Source organism: Elephas maximus, chromosome 15 (assembly GCF_024166365.1).
Source record: "Elephas maximus indicus isolate mEleMax1 chromosome 15, mEleMax1 primary haplotype, whole genome shotgun sequence".
Lineage (NCBI taxonomy): Eukaryota > Metazoa > Chordata > Mammalia > Proboscidea > Elephantidae > Elephas > Elephas maximus.
The window spans coordinates 22,563,421-22,582,312 of NC_064833.1; positions in this window are offsets into that span (position 1 = coordinate 22,563,421).

An 18,892-nucleotide genomic window follows, 5' to 3' on the forward strand; every position below is an offset into this window, starting at 1 on the left:
AAGATATTAAATATTACCCACATGGTATAGATCAGGATTTCTAAACCATGACATTGTGTATTGACATTTTAGGCTGGATTACTCTTTATTACAAAGGTATTAAAAATAATCAAAACTCAACGAAAATGGAGCATAAATTTATTCCAAGCAGGTATTCGATATGCATATAGGGAGACTATCTTAACTGCAGAAAAAGTAAATGGCTTGAAGAAGCTAGGTACAATGAGGCTTATAAACAGAAGAGAAGGAAGAAATACAGAAGATAAACCACTGGCTAATCTTAACATGATTGATAGAGCTTTTTACTGAGATCAACTGACATCAGGTCACGAGATGGTCTTTGGCCCTCCACTCTGCCTCTTTTGAAATTGAAATTGAAATTTAGTAAGCCTGGCTTCTAAGAGAAAAGATTAGCAAATTCCGATGAAAGAAAAGCTGCTGGCAGGATTAATTTTGGCCAGGAATTTGTTTACAGTGAATAATTGGTTTCATAGGAAAGAAAACCTTAAAATCAAAGTAAGATGTCTGTTATTAATTTTTCTCTTTGATCGGGGATGCTCTGTGCGTTATGTTTAGCAGCATCCCTAGCCTCTACCTACTAGATACTAGTAGCACTCCCTACTTCCACAGTTGTGATAACCAAAAATGTTCCCAGACGTTGCCAAATGTCTCCTGGGGCAAAGTAATCCCCAGTTGAGGAGCATGGGTGTAGAACCTGTGTTTAGAGTTTTTCAATTATTTCCTCCTATCAAAAACAAAATCACTGACAGTGTTGTACTTCAGGGTAGATCTTGAAACATTCTTTTTGACGATAAATGCAACACCATTCCTCTTCAAGCTGTCATTCCCAACATAGTAGACTATATGATTGTCTGATTCAAAATGGCCAACACCAGTCCATTTCAGCTCACTAATGCCCAGGATATCGATGCTTATATGTTCCATTTCATTTTTGACGATTTCTAATTTTCCTAGATTCATACTTCATACATTCCAGGTTCCAGTTATTAATGGATGTTTGCAGCTGTTTCTTCTCATTTTGAGTCGTGCCAATATCCATACGCCTAAAAAGAAGACCAGTTAATACGACTATTATTCAAATTTACGCACCAACCACTAAGGCCAAAAATGAAGAAATAGAAGATTTTTATCAGCTGCTGCAGTCTGAAATTGATCAAACATGCAATCAAGATGCATTGGTAATTACTGGCAATTGGAATGCAAAAGTTAGAAACAAAGAAGAAGGATCAGTAGTTGGAAAATATGGCCTTGGTGATAGAAACAATGCCAGAGATTGAACGATAGAATTTTGCAAGACCAACAACTTCTTCATTGCAAATACCTTCTTTCACCAACAAAAATGGCGACTATACACATGGACCTCGCCAGATGGAATACAAAGAAATCAAATTGACTACATCTGTGGAAAGAGATGATGGTGGTTAAAGTGTTGAAGAGCAAAGATGTCACCTTGAAGACCAAGGTGTGCCTGACCCAAGCCATGGTATTTTCAATTGCATCATATGCATGTGAAAGCTGGACAATGAATAAAGAAGACCGAAGAAGAGTTGACACCTTTGAATTGTGGTGTTGGTGAAGAATATTGAATATACCACGGACTGCCAAAAGGACAAACAAATCTGTCTTGGAAGAAGTACAACCAGAATGCTCCTTAGAAGCAAGGATGGTGAGACTGTGTCTTACATACGTTGGACATGTTGTCAGGAGGGATCATGCTTGGCAGAGTACAGGGTCAGCGGAAAAGAGGAAGACCCTCAACGAAGTGGATGACACAGTGGCTGCAACAATGAGCTCAAGCATAACAAAGATTGTGAGGATGGCTCAGGACCGGGCAGTGTTTCGTTCTGTTGTGCATAGTGTTGCTATGAGTCGGAACCAACTCAACGGCACCTAACAACAACATCAAAAACAACAACAACAAAGCAGAGATAACCTCTCTGAGAGAATGGTACCTGGGCTTCCCTGGTCTTACACTTTATTGAAATCACCTGGTTAATGCCTCTCTGTCCTGTTGGAATACAAGCTCCATAAAGATACTATGCCTATCTTGTTTTCTACTGTGTCTCCAGGGTGCACATCACCAAGCACACAGCAGGGGCCCAACGACAACAACAAAATCACAATCACTGGATTAATAAATGAAGTAACTGGATGAATAAATGAAGTAACTTTCCTGTTGTCCCTATCTATTACTAGTGCACAAGATTCCTGCAGGACCATCAGGTTAAATTAGACTCCTGAAAAGTACCTCCCCTCTCCATCTTTCCACCTATCCCTAAAATAAAAAGATTCCCTCAAGGCAGCCTATTGTTACAAAATAGTAAGATCTTCTCCAAGGCACAAGTCCTCAGAGGGGACCTGGAGAGGGCAATACAGGATGCCAGTTTTTAGGGTACCCATGGGAACCCAAGAGCCAGCATAAGGAAACCCTTCCAGGTCAAAGTGACAGAAAAGCATTGTACAGAATAGCTTCAAAGTGTGGCAGCTAGGGTCAGGTCTGGCACTGGAGCTGGGGCTTGGGGAGGGTTGATTCCGTGGTCAGGCAGAAAAAGGTTGCAAAGTCACAAGAGAACTGGCTCCAGGTCCCTCTTGTTGCTCCCCAGGATAAAGATGTTTTTGTTTTCTAGGTCACTCTGCCCTTGTTATTCCTCACATGTGGTGGTTCAGTGAGCCTGGAAAAAATGTGCAACCACTCTTGTGCTCTAAAACCATGCTATCCATGTAACGACTTTGAGACTTTGCCTGGGTGCACATGACTAACAATAAACATCCTGTTTCTCTGAAGCCTCTTGTTATGGATTGAATTATGTCCCCCCAAAATGTGTGTGGTAAATCCTAACCTCTATGCCTGTGGTTTTAATCCCATTTTTGGAATGGGTTGTCTCTGTTATGGTAATAAGGCAGGATTAGTGTAGGGTATATCCTGAGATGGAGCCCTGGTGGGGCAGTGGTTAAGAGTTACAGTGCACAATGACTGCTAACCAAAAGGCCGGCAGTTCAAATCCACCAGGCGATCCTTGGAAACCCTAAGGAGCAGTTCTACTCTGGCCTATATGGTGGCTATGAGTTGGAATCAACTTGATGGTAATGGGTATACCATGAGTCACTCTCTTTTGGGTATAAAAGAGATTAAATAAGCAAGTAGAGGAGAGATGAGGGAAGAGAGATGCCAAGACACATGGAGATCTCCAAGAACCCAGGAAGCAGAAGCTGAAGCTACAAGGACCTTCCCCCAGAGTCAACAGAGAAAGAAAGCCTACACTGTGAAAAAATAAATTTCTGTTTGATAAAGCCATCCATTTGTGGTATTTCTGTTACAGCAGCACTAGGTAACTAAGACACATCTTTTTGGATTCTGCCCAGGAAACACAGCCTTTTCTAACTGTTCTGCCAATCATGAATAACATTTCTCATGTTTGCAGTTTCATCTGTTGAGTGGATTCTTATTATTCTTGTTGGCTCCCGCCCAAAGGTCACCTCTTTAGCTTTCCTGTGTCTAACAGCTGGACTTTATCAGTGTTCATGGCTTCCTGGACCCCACCTCAATTTACTTTTTCTCGTATAAGTCTATGGCTTTGCTGTTGAAGATGAATCTCATTTCTTTTTCCCTTTTCCAGCAATTTTGAAACCCATGTTTATCATTGTCTTAGTCATCTAGTGCTGCCATAACAGAAATACCACAAGTGGATGGCTTTAACAAAGAGAAATTTATTCGCTCACAGCCTAGTAGGTTGCAAGTCCAAATTCAGGGTGTCAGCTCCAGGGGAAGGCTTTTTGTCCCTGTCAGCTCTGGAGGAAGATCCTTGTCCTCAATCTTCTCCTGGTCAAGGAGCTTCTCAAGCGCAGGGACCCCATGTTCAAAGGATGTGCTCTGTTCCTAGTGCTGCTTTCTTGGTGGTATGAAGTCCCCCACTCTGCATGCTTCCCTTTCCTTTTATCTCTTGAGAGATAAAGGGTGGTGCAGGCCACACCCCAGGGAAACTCCCTTTACCTTGGATCAGGGAGGTGACCTGAGTAAGGGTGGTGTTACAATCCCACCCTAATCCTCTCAACATAAAACTACAATCACAAAATGGAGGACAACCACAGAATACTGGGAATCATGGCCTAACCAACTGATACACACATTTTTGGGGGGACATAATTCGACCCATGACAATCATCTCCTACATACTTCCCTGCATGCTTTCTTTACCTGTTCCCAGCTTTTGGCTATGGACAAAATACCACTCTTATTTCCTTCTTTACCAAAGGTGGTCTCTGTAGAACCTCCCAACAGCCAATGGTAAAGAAATGACTATCTCGAAAACCTAACAGGGAATGAAAAAAACTTGAACAGACATCCTCAAAGGAGAATATCTGAATGGCCAATAACCATATGAAAATGTGCTCAGCTTCATTGGCCGCCAGGGAAATGTAAATTAAAAACATAATGTGTTACCACCACACACCCACTACAGTGGCTGAGATTAAAAAAATGTAAAACACCATGTGCTGGTCTTAATGCTCACGTACTGCACGTACTGCACGTGAGAGTACAAATTGATACAACCACTTTGAGAAACTGTTTGGCAATATCTGCTAATACTGAATATACGCAGTTTCCTGTACAAATAAGGGCTTTTGCCCACCCAAAGATATATTCTAGAATGTTCATTGCAGCACCATTCATAATTGCCCCAAACAGGAACTACCCAAGTGCTCATCAATAGAATAGGAAAATAAACTGTAGTATATTCTCGCAATGAAATACTACGTAGCAATGAAAATTAACTATTTACAACCTTATGCAACATAGATGAATCTCACAAACAAAATGTTGAGCAATAGAGGTCAGACACAATGATACCATGTACATGAAGTACTAAAACAGGCAAAAGGAACCTATGCTGTTAGAAGTGAGAGTCATGGTTACCCTGAGTGATAGATAACCCAAGTTATCTAAGGTGAATTCTGAAAGAACAAGGGAGGAGGGGAGTCTCTTCCCTTATTTTCAACCCAGAGAATGAAGACCTATTATTTTCAATTTGTATCTGTTCTTTTACCACATATTCTATTTTAGGAAGTATCTCTTCAAGTCTTTGTGCACTTTCTGTGTAAATATGTCAGTCCTTTCTCTAAAGACGTGGTCAGCCCTCTGGAAGGGCAGCTCTCTTTAGCAGAGGGTATGGCCTGAAGAGGGGCTCAGCTGAGAGCAGTTGGCCAGCTGCTGTTGCAGCAGCTGGGTGAATGGATGCCTCAGTCTGGAATTGGATCCCAACGACTACTACATACTTGAATAAAAAGTTATAAAAGGAAGATTCTATCCTTTAAAGAAAATTTTTGAGAGAATAAATGAGCAAAGCAGGACAGGTGATATGTACACGGACCATATACCAGCACTGATGTGATTATATCAACTACCAATTATTTGTTTCATTTTCAGGAACTCTGGGCTAAGGTAAACCCAGTTGCCATTGAGTTGATCCCAACTTATGGCAACCCCATGTGTAACAGAGTAGAACTGTGCTATACAGGGTTTTCAATGGCTGATTTTTCAGAAGTAGATTGCCAAGACTTTCTTCTGAGGCACCTCCGTGTGGACTCAAACCTTCAACCGTTCGGTTTGTAGCCAAGCATGTTAACCACTTGTACCTCCCAGGGACTCCGGGCTAAGGTAGACTGTGATGTATTTTGTTAGCTACTTATTACAAATCAGATGTTAAATCATGTTTGTTTCACATACTGCCTGGTTCCAAGAAGAATTTCCCAGGACTTACGCAGATACATACAGCCCAGCAAGACAGAAACTACCTATTAATAGTCTGTTGTAGAATCATCAGTTTATAAAGTGGAGCTCCAAAGAATGGTTACAGCTTCCAGCATTTTCAGTCTTGCTGGCTACTTTGAATGGTGGGGCTTGCAGGCAACAGTTCTGCTCTTCTGCACTGTGACAAGGACACCCCTGTCTGCTCCAATAGGGCTTGAGCTAAGCCACTTGGTTATTGATTAGAGTAAAAGCTGCAACTTTCTGGAAAGCACAGCTGTCTTAGAGGTTGAAGAGCTCTCTCCAGTAAACACTGTATTCCCTGTAGTGGCGAGGGGCTGTTGCAAAATCGCTATCCACTGGGCTTTGGGCTCCTCCAGAGGCATAGTGAGGGTAATGAGTGTCCGGGGGCAATTCTAAGTTTGCACTGCCCCCCGTCATCGACCTGGATAAGGGGTGTGATTCACCACCAACCTCATCCGGCACCTCGTTGTATTTGCGCCTGGGGGCAAATGCCCCCCTCTAGGTCCCCAGCTATGCCTCTGGGTTCCTCCTTCCCTCTGGGCCTCTTTGGGAGGGAGCCCACAGTCACTCAGCCTTCCACATGTTTAACTACTCCTTTTTCTCCCATGGAAGGGCTGGGCTGGGGAGAGCAGAAGCCTGGTGAGTTTTAATCACCAAGAGATCCTCTGCAAAGTGGAGAGGATGTACCAGGGCAGGAGAAAGTAGCGTCTCTCTGCTTCAAGTTTCGTCATAAATGGCTGTGCTTTCTAACAATGGGGCTGAAACAGAAGCCAGCGAAGGCAGACCTAGGAGCTTGGCCAGGCTGGGATGGAGTGAAAATCTTTCTCTATCAATCCTCTTTCTCAACCCTTTTCTATAGAGCGCTTGTTTTCCTTTCTGTTCCCCAGTTTCCCCACTTAAATCTCAAGGTAGCCAGTGTCCTTACAGTTCTGCCAATGGCTTTTGAGGGCAAAGACAATGAGAAAAGACTCACAGAATCCAGCTCAATCCTTCTCCCTACATCACCACTTCCACTGTCATCTCACTTGAGAGGTGCCAGTGGCTCACACCACCACCCGTCTGTCAGTTTGTCATACTGTGGTGTCTTGCATGTTGCTATGATGCTGAAAGTTATGCCACTGCTACTATTTCAAATATCAGCAGGGTCACCCATGGTGGACAGGTTTCAGCAGAGCTTTCAGACTTAAGAGAGCAGGAAGAAAGGACTGGTGATCTACTTCCAAAAATCAGCCAATGAAATCTCTATGGGTCACAACTGAATGTTGTCCTATATTGTGCTGGAAGATGAGCCCCCTAAATTGGAAGGCACTCAAAATACACAGTGGCTACAACAATGGACTTGACCATACCAATGATCATGAAGATGGAGCAAGACTGGGCACCTTTTTGTTCTCCTGTACGTGGGGACCACAAACAACAGTGACTCATGGGAACACTGCGCCCTGGGGAGTCTCACGTCTCTAACAGACTATTATATATTAGACTATTTAGGGATAGAGCTGCCCTGTGACTCTTGGTTAAAGTGGATTGTAGATGTGTTCCCAGAGTGGCAGGGTTCATGGTTAACCCCTTTTCCCAGGTAGCTCTGGCATTCTGACAGTTGTATGTTATATAGCATCTACAGTTCCCACACTGACATTGGACTTGGCAGCAGGCACTCTATAAAAGGCCTTATATTTTTTCTCCAGCATAGCCCTTCCCTTCGGGAAAATGCTGCCTCAAACTATCAGGACTGTTGACTTATAGTATTCCTATGGCTTGATACCCATCCCCAAAAACCCACTGTCGTCAAGTCGATTCTGACTCATAGTGACCCTATAGTATAGAGTAGAGCTGCCCCATAGAGTTTCCAAGGAGCACCTGGCGGATTTGAACTGCCGACCTCTTGGTTAGCAGCTGTAGCACTTAACCCCTACGCCACCAGGGTTTTCTGCACTTGATACAGGAAAGGCATATGACCCAAAGTGAACCAAAGGTAGAGATCCATCCCTTCAGCCACAGAGATTGGTCCAGGGATGGTCATGTGACCTAGGCCAGCATACTTGGAATCCTTGGGCAGGATATTTCACCATGAAGCAGGTGAAAAAGTATCCTTTACTTTCTGCTTGGTAAACTGTAAGAATTAGAAACTGGAGCTTCTGACAGCTGTGTCTCCTGCTAGGTAGGCTTAGGTGAATAAAGCCCATACAAGAAAGGCAATAGATACACAGAGAGAGGTTTCTGGCAGGCTTTAGTCCTTGGTTTTATTGATTCTGACCTCCTAACACTAGGCTGACTGGACATCCCGATCTGCCTAAGGCAGTCCCAGTTTACACCTGTTATCCCAGCTTGATCATTGACGGCTCCACCTTCTAGTCTCAGAAGTGTTGCAGGTGGATAGTTAATTATGTAATCATTGTTCCTATTGCAATGTGATTAAAAAAGTAACAAAGTCTGGTTTTTATCCCTCAAATACTTGAAACTGGTTTTCTGTCACTTGCAACCAAAAAATGTTGACTGATGTACCACTCTCTTCCAAATTCCTCAGGAAGTCTTTCCGTGGAATCACTCCTGAATCCGATTGCTTCCACTTCCTTAAACTTTGTTAGATACTTGATTCCATTTCTCCTTGTTCGTCTCCATTTGCTCTGCGGAACTGACGCCTTGGGCCCTTCGATGGTTACTCAGCCACCTTGTCCTGACCTTGAGTTTCCTTCTACTACTTCACCAAATGTTAGCCAGCCCACAAATTCCATCAGACTTAGTCAGGGTAGGCTCATCTCCAAGAAGCCCTGGTGGTGCAGCAGTTAAGCACTTGGCTGCTAACGGAAAGGTCTGTGGTTTGAACCCACCAGCCACTCTGCAGACAAAAGATGAGGCAATCTGCTTCCATAAAGATTACAGCCTTGGAAACCCTACGGGGCAGTTCTGCTCTGCCCTATAGGGTCATTATGTGTTCGAATTAACAGCAACGGGAATGGTGTTTTAGGTTCATAATGGTTAAGAACTACAGCTGCTAACCAAAAAGTCAGAAGTTTGAATCCACCAGCCGCTCCTTGGAAACCCTACGGAGCAGCTCTACTCTGTTTTATAGGGTAACTGTGAGTCAGAATTGATTCAATGGAAATGGGTTTATGCTAATAAACCCCTACCTTTCAGTGATTTAACAAAATAAAAGTTTGCTTTTTGCCCACATCATAGTTTGATGTAAGTCAAGTCGCTCTCCATGGATGACTCAAGGATCCAGACCCCTTCTGGCATACGGCATCTCTATCACAGAATCCTTCACTTCTAAGCACTTGTGTGGGGGAGAAAGGGAGAGTAAGATTTCACAGGCTATGTTATAGCCAGCCTTGGAAGTGGTGTAGATCACTACCACCCACATACCATTGGCCAGAACTGAGCCTTATTGTCCTACCCAGATGCAAGGTGAGTAGGAATTGTAGACTTCCTATGTGCCCAGGAAGAGGAAACAGGATTCCATACGGTGAGAGAGTATCCAGTCAGTCTGTCACAATCACAGTTTACAGCTGGTGTGTGCTAAAAATAAAACTAATGACAGTATACACTTATAAGTATAATGATATTTATTATACACTTATTATATGCCAATCATTTGGTAACATGGGTTATCTCATTTAATTTAATCCTCACAAAAACCTTAGGAGTTGTTATAAGGATTAAGCAATCTAAATGTGAAAATGGCTGGTGCCAATAATTATCCATTTAGATTTTGTGCATTTTATGTTTTCAGAGGTAGATTATCCAATAGGTGTGGTAAGCACAGGCTTACCTGTGCTTACTTACTAATCTGTAGTGAACAATTTCCCACGGGTTTACCATGCCTATTAGATAATCTGCCCTGAATGTTCCAGAGGGCAACTGCCCAAGTTAGGGTATTAGAATGCCACTCTGGCACTGACTTTTCTTTTTCTATTTTGGTAAAAATATATGTAACAAAACATTTGCCAATTCAACATTTTTTACACGTATTTTCAGAAACTTTGATTATGTTCATCATGTTACAAAACCAGCATGACTATCCATCTCCAAATTATTCTACCATCACTAAGAGAAACTCAGTACCCCCTAATCAATAACTCCTCCTTTCCCTCTCCCTCTGGTACCACAAATATACATTTGGTCTCTGTACATTTGCCTATGCTAGATATTTCAAATAAGTGGGATCATATAATAATTACCCTTTTGTGGCTGACTTATCTCACTCAGTGTAATGTTTTCAAGGTTCATCCATGTTGTAATATATATCAGGACTTCATTTGTCTTCATTGATTAATTTCCACTATATGTATATACCATATTTTGCTTTTCCATTCATCTGTTGATGGACATTTAGGTTGTTTCTGCCTTTTGGGTATTGTAAATAGTGGAGAAATTGGAACCCTGACCCACTGTTGGTGGGAATGCAAAATGGCGCATCCATTGTGGAAAACAGCATGGTGGTTTTTGAAAAAGTTAAACATAGAGCTACCATATGACCTAGAAATCACAATCCTGGGTGTATACCGAAAAAAACTGAAAGCAAGAATGCAAAGATGAACTTGTATACCATGTTCATTGTCTTTAATTTTTTTTTTTTATTGTGTTTAATGTGAAAATTTACACAGCAAGTTACGTTTCCATTTAACAATTTCTACACAAATTATTCAGTGATACTGGTTTCATTTTTCACAATGTGTCATCATTCTCAATCATTCTGTCCTGGTTTACCATTTTCAGTATTGTCTATAATTCTTATCTTTGAAGATGAATCATTTTGTTATGGAGTTATGTGCTAGGAATTGTGAAGAATACCAGGATGAGTCTGCTACAGGTCCTCAATGATAAGGCAAAACAACTGTAAAAATAGAGTTAATATATAACAGATAATTATAAGGGAATAAAGATATGTCTGTTTGGGTTCTGCAATTTAATTTTAACTGGAATTGATTCACAAAGACATCTCCCAGCTGGTATGGAATAGAAAGAAATTCTGGGTGATACTGCTCATAACAAAAGTTCCTGTGGCCCCTCCTGGCTTTCACCGCCTCCTGATGCATTTTGTGTCTGGCCTAGCTTCTAACCTTTGTCTCTGTCTCCTATTTCCAGTCCTGCTGTACCACCTGGACTTGCCTCCTGATATATCTTTCTGTTACCTAGGTGCTGACCTTTGACTCTGTTTCCTGTTTGTCTTCCTACATGGACCCACCAACAGATGAAGCCTCTCCCTGCGGATTCCCCAGGGCTTCTTCCATGACACAGTTTTACACTTACACGTACTCTTATGCTCCCCCCTTTCCAGATGGCACCCCAGACATAGGACTCATCGTTCAGCAAATGCTGGAAGAGGCTGCTAGGTACTGATAAGGAGAAATAACAGATTTTAAGTCAAAATGGGGAAGGAAAGCGTAAGAGAGGCAAAGTCAGTTGGTGGCCAAGGAGAACAAAGGCAAAAGATCAAAAGGAAACAGCCTTGCAGTCCAACTCACAGCAAGAATTTAAAAAGGGGAAGCTTTGCTTTAACTTAGTCTGGAGACTAGACACTAACTGAAAAGAATCCTTTCCACCACAAAGGAGATTATAGAATGGGAAGCACAGTTTTCATTTTTTGCAGAATTCCCTTCAGGATGGCAGGGGTTAGGAGTGGGGGAAGATGCCAGCAGGCAGAAGAGAGAAGTGTCTGTTCATGGAAGGGGTGGTCCCAGCCCTTACAGACCCTCTGATTGTCTGACCCCACCAGACTTGCCGAACAAACCAATGCCTGCTTTGTTTCTGGACTTATTCTTTTTATATTAAGAGGTTTACATCATCCAAAGTCATCCAAAATGTAATTGAGGCAAACAGAGCCCATTTCCAAGGAGTAAGGAGAGGTCACTTTAGATGGTTGCTCCCCACCATGGCTGAAAGGTGACGTGTGCATTCCACTACCTCTTCATACAGCAGGGAGCTGCAGGCAGGGAGCCCCCTAACAAATATGCTCACTGTTAAAAAAAAAAAAAAAAAATTCACTGTGTTAAGCAACCACAAATACACACAGCCATTTGGCTTTTTATTGTTCTGGCTACTAATCAGGCCTTGATTGTTAAGCCTCCTGATAAACCTCGGTCATCAGTAACTTAGCTAGGATGTTAGAGAGAGTTGAATAGCATGTTCCCATTTCTAAGAGAAAATTCCAGCACACTCTTTTTGACTTCTAATTCATATAAGAAAAGCACCAACAAATCGAAGCATGAATTTGTCAGGAAGTAAAAGGCAGCAGCAACTCTCACAGCCTGTATGAAAATGAAGATATTTTTCCCCCCTCAAATGTGTTTATGTGTGTGTGTGTGTGTGTGTGTGTGTAAACACCTACGCATGCATGCAAGCAAGATCCAGCTATACCAAAGGGCCCTGGCCGTATGATCCAGTTGTTTTGCATGCTGGACATTGGAGAGAGGCAGAAAATCAAATTTAAGAGGGAGTTGATGAGACATTGTGAGATGCACTAGAAAGTGGTTACACGGATTCCCGGAGCCCACTCTTCAGACAAAGATTAGACTGGACTATAAAGCACAAAATAATACTCATGAAGAGTGTGCTTCTTAGTTCAAGCAGATACAAGAGACCAAATGGGTGGCTCCTGTCCAGAGATGGAATGAGAAGGCAGGAACAGAGAGGAACTGGTTGAAATGGACACAAGAAACCCAGGGTGGAAAGGGGGAGTGTGCTGTCACATTATAGGGATTGCAGCAAGTGTCACAAAACAATATGTGTGTATATATATATATATATATATATGTATGAAAAATTAACTTGAGCTGTAAACTTTCACCTAAAGCACAATTTTTTTTTTTTAAAAAGTGGTTACGTGGGACAATGTATATGGAGTAAATAAAACACTTAGCATGTGCATGGCCCATAATGGGTATTCAACAACTATCACTATTATCATTGAGAAAGTTGTTAGCCGCCTGGAATGGGAGGGAGGGGAGGCTGCCTTGATTTCTTTTGTGGTGGATCTGTGATCCTAAATTATTGTTCTAAAAGAATAAGTTTGCCTCTTCTTCATCATTGCTCTAAGCTCATTTTCTTCTAAGCTCCAGGACAGATCCCAGAATGAAGGTTTTCTGTGCTCCACCAGATGTCAGTCCGGCCTTGCTGGTGTCTTAAGGAGGAGCGAGAAGATACACAAGTCTGCTTTCAGGAATGAATGAAGGGGAAGGTGAAGTGTATTTTATAGGCCATCTAAGAAAGGAATATGGGGCAGCTCTGCTCTGTGCTACATAAAGGGTCGCTGTGAATCACAAAAGACCCGATGGCAACGGATTTGGTTTTTTGGTAAGAAAGGAGTCAGGAAAAGAGGCACAGGACATTTCTATTCTAGGCCCACTTATACTTCAGGAAAGAAAAGAGACCATCACATTACAATTTTCAGGAGATTTTTACAAACACATTCTTCCATTTAATAAACATTAATTGATTGGGGAGCTACTTTGTGCCAGGTACCTTATTCCCATTGCCGTCAAGTCGATTCCGACTCATAGTAGCCCTGGGAATATAAGTACTCACTGAGATGTAGTTCCTACCCTCTAGCTCCCAGACTTGCCAAGTTACTTTTGGTTGCCCCAATAGTGATTAGAATTTAATACTTATCATAGCAAAGGGGTCTGGCAAATAGGTGGCCCAACGGTTAAGTGCTCAGCTGCTGACCAAAAGGTTGGCAGTTCAAACCCTTCCAGATGCTTCACAGGAGGAAGGCCTGGCCATCTCCTTTCATAAAGATTACGGCCAAGAAAACTCTATGGGGCAGCTCAACTCTGTCACGTGGGGTCGCTAGGAGTCAGAGTCAACTCCACAGCACCCAACAATATTATCATGCGTTGAATGAAATGCAATGCATACATGAAAACAAAGGGTCTGAGTGTTTGCTTCCAGAATAGCAGCTAAAAAGGAAACTTGATAAATAAGCACTACACTACCAGTTTTATAGAAAGGGAAACCCTGAGAGTGAACCAAATAATAAGCAGTGATACTAAGACAGAATAGAGCAAGTGGGCTCTTTAATGTCTGAGAGAGGGAGGCAAGGACATAACGGAAGCCACCAGGGAAGAGGAATGAGCCCTGGACCACGTGCTTTCCATGCTCGGGAGGCTGGGTGAGTTCCCCAACAGCAACAAAGTAGGTGCTCTTAAGGAGCAAGTCCCTGCTGTAGACCCTTTTCTGACATGTACATGTGTGACCTTGTGCCCTTGGGCAAACCGGATGACCACGGGGGGCAAGGTACCCTCGGTAGTCAGAGTGACTGCATTCTCACCTTGGCCCCGCCATTTGGCTGGTATGTGACCTTGTACCATTGACTTAACCTTCCAAAAGAGCTTGGGTTCCTTGCTATAAAATGGGGATTTTACTAAAACTTATAAATGAGATAATCCATAACAAGTATTTAGCAGAGTAGCTGAGATACATTAAAATCCAAAACCAAAAAAATTTAGTTGCTGTCGAGTCAATCCCAACTCATGGTGACCCCATGTGTGTCAGAGTAGGATTTTCAAGGACTGATTTTTTGAAGGTAGATTGCCAGGACTTTCTTCCAAAGCGTGACCGGTTAGACTTTAACCTCTAACCTTTCTGTTAGCGTCTGAACTCAGTAACCATTTGCATCACCTAGCCATTCTGACATATATGTAGAGTGCAGTAAAAATTAGCGATTATTAATTTTTCTATAAATGTTTAATGTTTTTCCATCTGTAAAGTAACTGAGTCAACCAGCAAGTTTCCAAGATCTCTTCTAGAGTAAAAAAAAAAAAAGTTCCTGATCAAAGGGGGGAAATGCAGAATAGGATTTCAAATTTTCATGGACTTCAGACTTTCTGAAGCCATGGAGGTGGATGAACCCCTGAAACTATTGCCCTGAATCTTTAAACTTTAAACCACAAACATTCCCTGAAGTCATCTTAAAACCAAACAACAGTTTAGCTTAACCAGTAAAAGAGATCTACCTTGAGCAGATCTATGAGTAGGAATGAGTAGGAATTGACTCAACGGCAATGGGTTTTCTTTTTTTATATGGGATCAAATTGACAATAGCATCTCAAAAGATTAGTTGGAACCTTAGAGGGCAGCGAGTTTATGTTCATGAGGAAGAACAACTCAGAGAAGGAGGGTGAAATTGGTTGCACAATTCGAAGAATATAATCCATGTCACTGAACTGTACATGCAGAAACTGTTGAATTGGAGTATGTTTTCCCGTGTATATTCTCAACATGGAGCCCTGGTGCTACAGTGGTTAAGAGTTTGGCTGCTAACCAAAAGGTCAGCAGTTCAAATCCACCAGCTGTTCCTTGGAACTTTATGGGGCAGTTCTATACTGTCTAATAGGGTCGCTATGAGTCCGAATAGACTCAATGGCAATGGGTTTGGTTTTTATCATTAACAACAAAATAAATAAAATTTGAAGGGGGGAAAAAAGCTCCATGATTCCATACTTTTTTTTCTATTTATGTAACAAGCTGGGAGTGTGCTGAGTACCAGTGCCCTGGCTCTTGTAAGCAAGAGGGAAAGCAAGAAAGACGGACAGGTAAGTAGTGAAGAAATGAGCGAGGGCTTATTGCGTGCTTGCAATGGGAAGACAATAAGCACTTTAATGAAGTCAGATGGTATCCTACCTTCTCCATTCCATTTCAAGCATGGAAAGCACCACACTCTGTTCTTCAGCTTACGCTGGCTGAAAAAAAACCCTGAAAAAACAGGTTCTTTCTCAAACGTAGACTGGCTTGTCTGACGTACCTGACTCCCATCTTCCTTAGAGGTCTTTGTACTTGTCTCCCTCCTTTCTGCTATGAAATACCGACCTGAGAGGCTCTCTGCTTAATATTTAACTGACCTTAATGCTCCCATGTCACGTGGCCTTCGGGTTTCTGAGGGTCAAGAGTAAGAGGAAGTATTCTGCTTCTGCGCCTTTGACAGTGACAGTGGTAGAAACATCTGGATCTTTTAAATCTGGGCTCATTTCAGAGTTTTGGTGACACACGTACATTTTCAAAGTCGATCTAACAAAACAAGTGTCTCTCATCTTTCCTTTAGCCTGCTCACTGTCCTATCCAGCTTCATAAATGTGATATTATGAATTGGCTTTTGTGGACCCAGGCATTTCAGACTTTAAGTGAAAATGTGTTTAATATTTAACCCCAAAGGAGCAAAGGGCATTTCGAATACGTTACGGAGACCTAGAAGGCAAAGAGAGAAAGTCACATAGGCAGAATGACACACAAAGAAAAAAGAAAGTTGTTACACCCCAGAACCAAGAAAATGAGACACTTCAGCCAAGTTCTTGACAGGACACTCCCTTATTTTGCTTAGGACATTTGTCAAATGTACAGGGCAAGAAGCAGCCTGTGCCTCCACCCTGCTGACTGCAGAAAGCTCATGCTAACAAAAGGACAGGCTTGTGGTTTTCTTTACAAAATTCTATTAAGAATCTCCTAAACCTCTGAACTTAGGAAATGGCCCCCAAAAGGCAGATGGAGTGAGGTCTCCATTAAGGTAAACTCAGGAAAAGAACTTCTTATACATATATATATGTGCCTACTGTTATCACTAAAAAAAAAATTTTTTTTTTTTATATACCATGTTAATTGTCTGTCATCTTAAAAGACCCACACTAATGCATACAACCATTACATTTGTCTATACGAATATATCTTTATCACCAAGAGCCGGGCTTCCAGTCCCAGCTCTGTATCAGTTGGTGTGAATTTGGGAGCAAATCGCAAATTCTCAATCTATTTTTTCTTTCGTTTAGTGAGTATAAAATCAATTTTTAATTATCGTCTTAGCTTCCTATAGTTGCCATAACAAAGTGGATGGTTTTAAAGAACAGAAATTTATTATCTCAAGTTCTGGAGGCTGAGTCTGAATTCAGGGTATCAGTAGGGCCATGGTCTGTCCACTCTAGGAGGAAGATCCTTCCCTGTCTCTTCCAGCTTCTGGAAGCCCCAGGCGTTTCTTGGCTTGCAGATGTATCTTCATGTGGTATCTTCTCCCTACACAACTCTGTTCTGTCCTCACTTTTTATAAGACACCACACATATGGGATCAGGACCCACCCTGCTCTGACATAGCTTTGTTAACTGTTAACATCTTCAAAGAAAGATCTTATTTCCAAAGAAGGTCATATTCACAGGCGCAGAGGTTAGGACTTCAACGTATCTTTTGTGGGTACACAAATCAATCCATAGCACTTACTATGGGTCACACTGATAAGCATTTTATATGCATTCTTTCATTTTATCCTCACAGCCAAATAGGGTTACTGCCATTTTACAGATAAGAAAACCAATTCCTGGAGAGGATGAGTTCCTAAGTGGTGGAGTGGAATTTGAACCTGGGTCTGTATGCTCTGGAGGCCCATAAAAGAAAGTTATCAAGCCTCAAAACCATTATGACTTTTCTAGACTCTGTTTCTTTGGACTTGCCGTTTCCTCAGCCTGCAAACTCTTATCCCATATTTCTGTAAGACTGGCTGATTCCCATCCTTTAGGCGTTAACTCAAACATCAGGTTTGCAGAGAGGCTTTTGCTCAGAGCTGTCTCATTACACAACTCCAGGGGATGCTGTTCACATAGGCTGTAATGCCAATGGTACCCCATTGGAATTGTGCATCATGGCGGCCCTGTCTCATTGACCACAGTGATGACATTCCTGTTGTCCTCCATCACTCCATCTTGTTTAATTCATTTCTTAGTTCTTATCCCTACCTAAAATTAACTTTTATATAATTTATTTATTGTCAGTCTCTCCCAAGAATATGTAAACCTCATAAGGACAGGGACCTGCCTAATGTACTGCTGTTTGCCAAACAATGTCAGGCTCATAAATCATTTGGAGCTCAATAAATTATTGGCTGAATGTTCTTAAATATGTTATACTGACTCCCAATAATCCTTGCCTGAGTCACAGAGCTGCTGTAGGATAAAGAGTTTTGCAACATCCTTGGCATTATGAAGACATTGATGTAGTGAGTTCAGATGGCAAACTAATTCTTAGAATTTCTGTGATTTAAATTTTATGACGTTGCAGCATCTTAGAACCCTCAGTATCACTGACCAAACAGACATTTATTTGACAATAATTACAGTTTCAGAATATCAAGTGTTGGGGAAGATATTGATCAACATATACTCACTTCTATTTCTGATGAGAGGTATACAGTGGTTTAACTACTCTGGAAACTAGCTAGATGTATTAAAAATAAAATCTTGCATTAATTCAAGAGAATAACAATATTTGATTGCTCTAATTTTCAAATTGGGCAATGATTCTTTCTGGCAAGAAGGAAATGCTCCTAGTGACTGGGGATTTTACAGAGAAAAACACATTTTTTTTTTTTGCTTAATGAATACAAGTTTCCATGGTGACAAAATACTTAACAATTATCAATTTAGCATTTAAAAAATGTCTCCTGGAAAATATGGCTATTTACATGATTGTAACCATGATTCTTTGTAGTTGAGTTTGGGGGAGCACACAGCCTTTTTCATCAAATTCAAGGTAATAGGTTTGTTACTGAGCACACTCTTTAAGAAGGAAGAGACAAGTTAACACTGCTGTAGGTTAGCAATTCCTAGTGAAAAAACAAGTTAATGGTTTTACAGTTCTGGGTCAGGCTTTCACTGTTATATTTTAGGGTCCCTGGGGAACAGAGGAAACCCTGGTGGTGCAGTGGTTAAGTGCTATGGCTGCTAACCAAGAGGTCGGCAGTTTGAATCCGCCACGTGCTCCTTGGAAACCCTGTGGGGCAGTTCTATAATGTCCTATAGAGTCGCTATGAGTTGGAATCAGTTAGATGGCGACAGGTTTTTGGGTAACAGAGACCCAAAAGGCTTTCTGGGTAACAGAGACCCCTTGAAATCACAGTAAGATGACTACTTTTAATTTTATTCTGCAGATGTGATCTTGTAAAGTTGAGCGTTTACATTTCCTATGACTTAGCAATTCTTCTCCTAAGTAGATACCTATGAGAAACTCCTTTACTGGTACACAGGAGATGGTATAGGAACGTCCATAGTAGCCTCACTTATAACAGTAACAGAAACAATCTAAATGCTCATTGACAGGAAAACAGATAAATGATTTACGGCTTG